Here is a 5,585-nt window from a genome sequence, read left to right as displayed (position 1 = left end):
TGGGGCCCTAGAGGGCTGGCCTGTACCCCTGGGTGGTGCTGAGGCCTCCCAGGAGTGCCAGACTCCAGGTGGGGTCTGGGCAGTGGTTAAGAGAATAGGGTGGAATGGGCACCCGGACCTGGGTTCGAATCCTGCCTCAGCCTCTTGCTGATTGTGCAAGTGACTTCACCTCTGTGCCTCAGTCTTTCATCTCTAAAATGGGGGCAATGGTAGCAGCTACCTTGCAGCGTTGTTTGGAGGATGGAAGGGGCCCCCATGGGGCAGGGTTTAGACACTGCCTGGCATAGTAGCTACTCACTAAATGTCGGTACTTACTACCAATGGACTTTAAGCAACATCCCTTGGAGGGTCCAAGAAGACAATATTTCCTGCTCTGTGCCTCAGTTTTCCTCTCTGAAAAATGGGGATAATGGCTCTGCCCACTTCATAGGATCATTGATGAAGACTAAGTTAAATAAGCAAAATCCTAGGCCAGCATCAGGGAGATGGAAAATGCTCATTAAATGTTAGCTGTGGTAGTTTATGATCGTGGTGCATTTGCTTTTCTCTGCCATAAAAGTCCATTTTGATTCAACAAAGAAGGAAGGAAGCAAATGCCATTGTGCACCATCCATTAGCCAGGCCCTACTTTGCCCAACTTTGCCTTAAGTCATCTCATTGCAGGCCCACAGTACCTTTCCACATGGATCTTATCAGTTCCATTTTGCAGGCAAAGAAACTGAGGCTTCAAGGACTCAGCAGGTGAACGTCAGAGCTGGAAGTGGAGCCCAGGCTATTCTGATGCCAGGTCAGGATGTTTCTGTTAAGACCAAGCCCTGCATGGACTGGGCCAGAGGAGGGGGTAGGTGATGACGAGGAGGATGATGATGACGACGATGATGATGATGCTATTAATAATTACTATGGAAATATTGTTGAGTGCTTGTGTGGTGGGTGCTGTGTGATGCATGTTATATATGTCCTTGCAGGAGGGTCTCCCAACATCCTTATAAGGCAGGTAACTGGTTACAGCCCCACTAGCCAAGTAAGGAAGCAGAGGCACAGGAAGGCAGGGGGATAGTATCTATTGGCCCCGAGCCTCCCAGACAACATCTGCTTTTGACTTCTCTGTGCCACCTGCAAAGAACCCAGCACTTCGTACCTGGCACATTGCAGGTGCCCAACTCACAGCCGCTCCCATTCCCTTTTGTTCATCTCGTCCTCAGCCTTTCCGTGAAGGGGTCAGACCACGGAAGCTGAAAGGCCAAACTCAAAGCCTGATTCCCTTGTTAGACAGAAGAGGAAACTGAGTCCGACTTGGGGGAAGGGACTTGCCTAAGGGCGGGCAGAGAAACCCAGTTCTGCTGGTCTGTGGAGGCCCAGGCAGATTCTGGGAGCCCCAACAGGGAGGAGACGCTCCCTGGCCCAGGGCGGGGCCTGGCTGCTGCTTTAAAGGGGTTCACGGGGGTGGGTGAGAAGAGCAACTGGGGAGAAAGGGGAGCACCCTTTCTACCCCACCCCTCCCTAAACTCAGCCTCCCCTGCCTGCTTACCACCAGTCAGACCCTGCCCCTTCCCCTCCTGACCCCTCTTTGGGTGAAACTCCAGGCCTGGGAGTTGGGAACTGGTCCCAGCACTCAGGGAACTTGGACCAGCCCCTCATCCCCAGGCACCAGTAGAATGGGGGACCGTGACCCGGACTTCCCCCTGCAGGTGTGAGGACAAGTGAGGTAATGCAGGTGAGAGGCCGAAAACTAGACAGAAATGGGAGTTGTTGTTATTTTTATTATTACTACCTCAGATAACTGGTTGGACTGCATTTTTCCCCAGTTGCCCCTGGGGCCCTGTAGAAACAGCTTCAAACTGTGCTGGAAACTGCTGAGGCTACAGATCAGGGAAGCTGGGTCCCACCCCAGCTCCCACGCTGACTCGCGGGGGCCCTTGGGACAAGACCCCGCCCCTCTCCGGGTCTCTGAGTCCCATCTGGACAACGCAGGGTGACAGGACGGGGCGTCTTGCCTCGGGAACTTTGTTAGGTGGCAGCTCTTGGCACTGTTGGGCACGGGAGGCCCTGCTGGGGTGGGGAGACCAGGAAGGGACGGGTCCCTGGCCGCCCCCGCCACCCCGTCCCTGAGCCAGTGCACTTGCTGGGCCTGAGCGTGGTGGGAGTCCTCCCACACCTCGCGCTCCCTCCTCCTCACAATGTCTTGGGGAGGGAAGGTTGGCCCATCCCAAGGACCCACCGAGTTATAAGTGTCAGCCAGGTGGGACCAAGTCAGCCGGGGCAGAGACGGAGCTTGTCTCAGAGGCTGCGTGTGGAGGAAGCCAGGGGAAGGGGAGAAGCGCTTTCCCAGGCGATGCGATCTGGGAGTGGGAGGAGGAGTCCGCCCGGCTGGAGAGACGAAGTGTGCACAGCGCCACCTAGGCCCCGAGGGGGGCAACGCAGCACAGCCGGCTGCAGTGTTGCGTGCCTCCCGCACCCGATCACCCATCGTGTGCCCACTGTGCGCCCTGGACCTGGGGGCAGCATCCTGCTAAGACCAGCCACCCCGTCCTTGAGGTGTTCATGGCACGGCCAATGGCTGGTCTTGGAGTGGGGCTGCTTTGGTTTCCTATTTCTGCTTTCTTACATCCCAGCAGACTGTGTGACCTTGGGCAAGAGACTTAACCTCTCTGATCCCATTTTTCAACTGAAAAAAAAAAAGGAATTCTTTCCTTCCTTGCTGAGCTGAGCTGCTGAGAGCCTGAAGTGGGTATTGCATGTAAAGTATCCAGCACAAGGTCTGTGCAGAGGGAGTGTTTGGTGGCCACTCACTCCTTTTCTCTCTCCTCCACAGCTGAAGTCGTAAGGTGCTAGGAGAACACTGTGTAAGAAACAACTTATGGCCTGGGAGAATTGGCAAGACTTTACTGAGAGGAGAGGAGAGGGCACTGGAGCAGGGTTTTGAAGGATGAGAAGGAGTTCCTTAGGCAGACCAGGGCTCTGTGAAGGCAGGAACCACATTTTCTTGGATTATCCTTATTTCCCCTAATGCCTGGTATATACTAGGAGGTTGATACATATTTGCAGGATGGATGGATGGCATTCCAGGTGGCAGGGGCAGCGTGAGCAGAAGTGTGTTCCTATGCACGGGTCGGTGTCACTGGTGGACACGAGGTTTGGTTTTTCTTCTGGGCCCGCATGGTACTTTGCTGCCTTGCCCGCAAAAGGCCGTTTTACATATGAGTTCACCTGTCTGTGCCCCCAGGGGGCTGTGGGCACCCCAAGGGCAGGATCCTGCTGCCTTTGCCTTGCTGTCCCTGTGGCCCAGCCAAGGCCTGGCCCAGAGGACAGGTCCTGAATTCAATGCTCTGATGAAGGATTGAGGATGCCCCATTTGACAACTCTCACAATTCTTGTTTGGGGTGAGGTAGGTGTGTGTGTGTGTGTGTGTGTGTGTGTGTGTGTGTGTGTGTGTGTGCATGTGTCACTGCTTCCCATTAGTCTGCTTCCTTTCCCAGAGACCCAAGGATGAAGTCCAAACACATTATTCCTCCTTCCTGGGCCATTCCTGGTTGGCCTCTGACCCCTTCTGTTTGTACTTCATTGTACAAACCTCTGTCCATTTGTACTATGTACTATGAGAAACGTAAAGCAGGGCAAAGGCAGCTGGGGGATCCTGGGCCAGGGGTTGCCATTTTAGTGGAGGGGGGATGGCCAAGGAGGAGTCCTCCCCAATAAGGTGACCTTAGAGCAGAGAGTGTTTCTCCTTCGTTGACTCCCCCTCCAGGCCCTGGGAGCAGAGCTTGCCCTGGCCCTCCCAGCTGGGCTACTCGCCCCACTTTGTGCCCCAGAGTCTTCTTCTTGGCTCTGGGCTGCCTGGCCCAGTGACTTTCTAGCCATGTGACCTTGGACAACTTGATCAGCCTTTCTTTGCCTCAGTTTTCTCATCTGTAAAATGGGGATGAAGTAGTATCTGCTTCCAGGGTGGCTGTGAGCAGGCCATCTGTTGTTTGCAGAGGGCTCAGGACAGCCCAACACATGGTAAATCACTCCATAAATGAGGCTGTGTAGCTTTCATTATTCCTGCATTTATCCCATTTTATTTCTGTCCCTCCTGATGCACCAACAATGAGTCTTGTGCAATCTCCGGAAATGTGCGGCACTTCCCAGGGGAACTTCGGAAGACCTGGGAGTGAGGATATGCAGCCTGCCAACTGCTGGACACTAATGGTGATTAATTAATCTCAATTATGGGCCAGGATGGCACTGAGCTCTTTTCATGGATGATCATCTCATATAGTCCTTGCACCCCCCTAGGAGGGTAACCCCATCCCATAGGTGAGGAAACTCCCAAATTAGGACCCGGTAACCTGGTTCTCACACACAAGGGGCTGAGCCAGGATTTGAACCCGGGTCAGGCTGTGGCTACATTAAATATGCTTCACTGGAGAAATACCTTCCATCCCACGTTAGGTTAACCCTGGCTGAGAGCTCCATCCACAAAGGAGCCAAAGTTTTATTAAACACATTGGAATTGGAGCAGATCTGGGGGAGGCCATCTGTGGGCAGCTGTGGCCTTTCTCAGGAGGAGATGTGTCTGTCCTTCAGGACTGAGAGATAAAATAGAGGGGGAAGGGGCAGGTGGAGGGTGATCATGTGAAGGCCACTCTGCCCGCCCTCCTCTTCCGCTCTGAGCTTTGCCTGGAGCTGGCTCCTGGGAGTGGAGACGGGCCCCAGCCGCTCAGCAGGCAGCCTCAGTGCCATGGGCCCCTTGCAGCATGAGCCCCTCACTGAGCTGAGGGGGTTCTTCAGTGCAAAGATGCTGATTTGTTGTACTGCCCTGTCCCTAAACAGGGCAACTACTTCATCTGGTCGCCAAAGGAAGAACAACTCACATGGAAGGGAAAGCCCCCTGGTTGGAATTGATGCCTCCAGCATGACACCTTCCTAAGGGGTTGGCCAGGTGGATGGTCAAGCTGTGATTCTCACTGCCTGGGTGGTGACTTTGGCACGGAAGTCCTCCAGGTGTAAGATGCAGAGGAGAGAGCACCAGGGTGGGGTCAAGAAGCCAGAGCCTGACCCTAACTTGGACTTTGTATGACCTTGGACAAGTCCCTTCCCTTTTCTGGGCCTTGTGATTCCTTTCTGTAAAATGGGGTGGTGGCCAGAGTGAGTGATTGCACTTCCAGCTCTAACATTGAATAAAACAGATCATTCAGTCAGTCAACAAACGTTTGTGGAGCACTTGTGTTGTGGCTTGAATCTTGTTCCCCCCAATAGGTATGTTCAAGTCCTAACCCCCTTTGCCTGTGAATGTTGTCTTATTTGGAAACAGGGCCTTTGCAGATGGAGTTAGTGAAGATGAGATCTTAACCCAACATGACTCGGTGTCGTTGTAAGAACAGGAAAGTTTGGATGCAGAGACACAAACACATAGGGAGAAGATGGCCGTGTCAAAATGGAGCAAAGCTGCCACGAGCCAAGGAGCGCTGGAAGCGGGAAGAGGCTGGGAAGGAGCCTTCCCTGGAGACTTGGGAGGGTGCTGGCCCTGCCTACACCCTGATTTCTGACTTCTTGCCTCCAGAACTGCAAGAGAGCAGACCTCTGGTGTTTAAAGCTGCCTG

General features: G+C 53.8%; 1 long non-coding RNA gene across 1 annotated transcript; it reads left to right on the top strand.

Annotated features, from left to right (window-relative positions):
• The first annotated feature begins 857 nt into the window (after nucleotides 1-857).
• LOC119527807 lies at nucleotides 858-5,192 on the top strand. Its single transcript, XR_005215474.1, has 2 exons — nucleotides 858-4,191; nucleotides 4,816-5,192. It is a non-coding gene; the product is annotated as an uncharacterized LOC119527807 (long non-coding RNA).
• Nucleotides 5,193-5,585: the final 393 nt, after the last annotated feature.

This window comes from Choloepus didactylus, chromosome 2 (genome assembly GCF_015220235.1).
Source record: "Choloepus didactylus isolate mChoDid1 chromosome 2, mChoDid1.pri, whole genome shotgun sequence".
In the NCBI taxonomy this organism is placed as follows: Eukaryota; Metazoa; Chordata; class Mammalia; order Pilosa; family Megalonychidae; genus Choloepus; species Choloepus didactylus.
The sequence above is the reverse complement of the archived record's forward strand: the minus strand, read 5'-3'. Positions and strand labels throughout refer to the sequence as shown.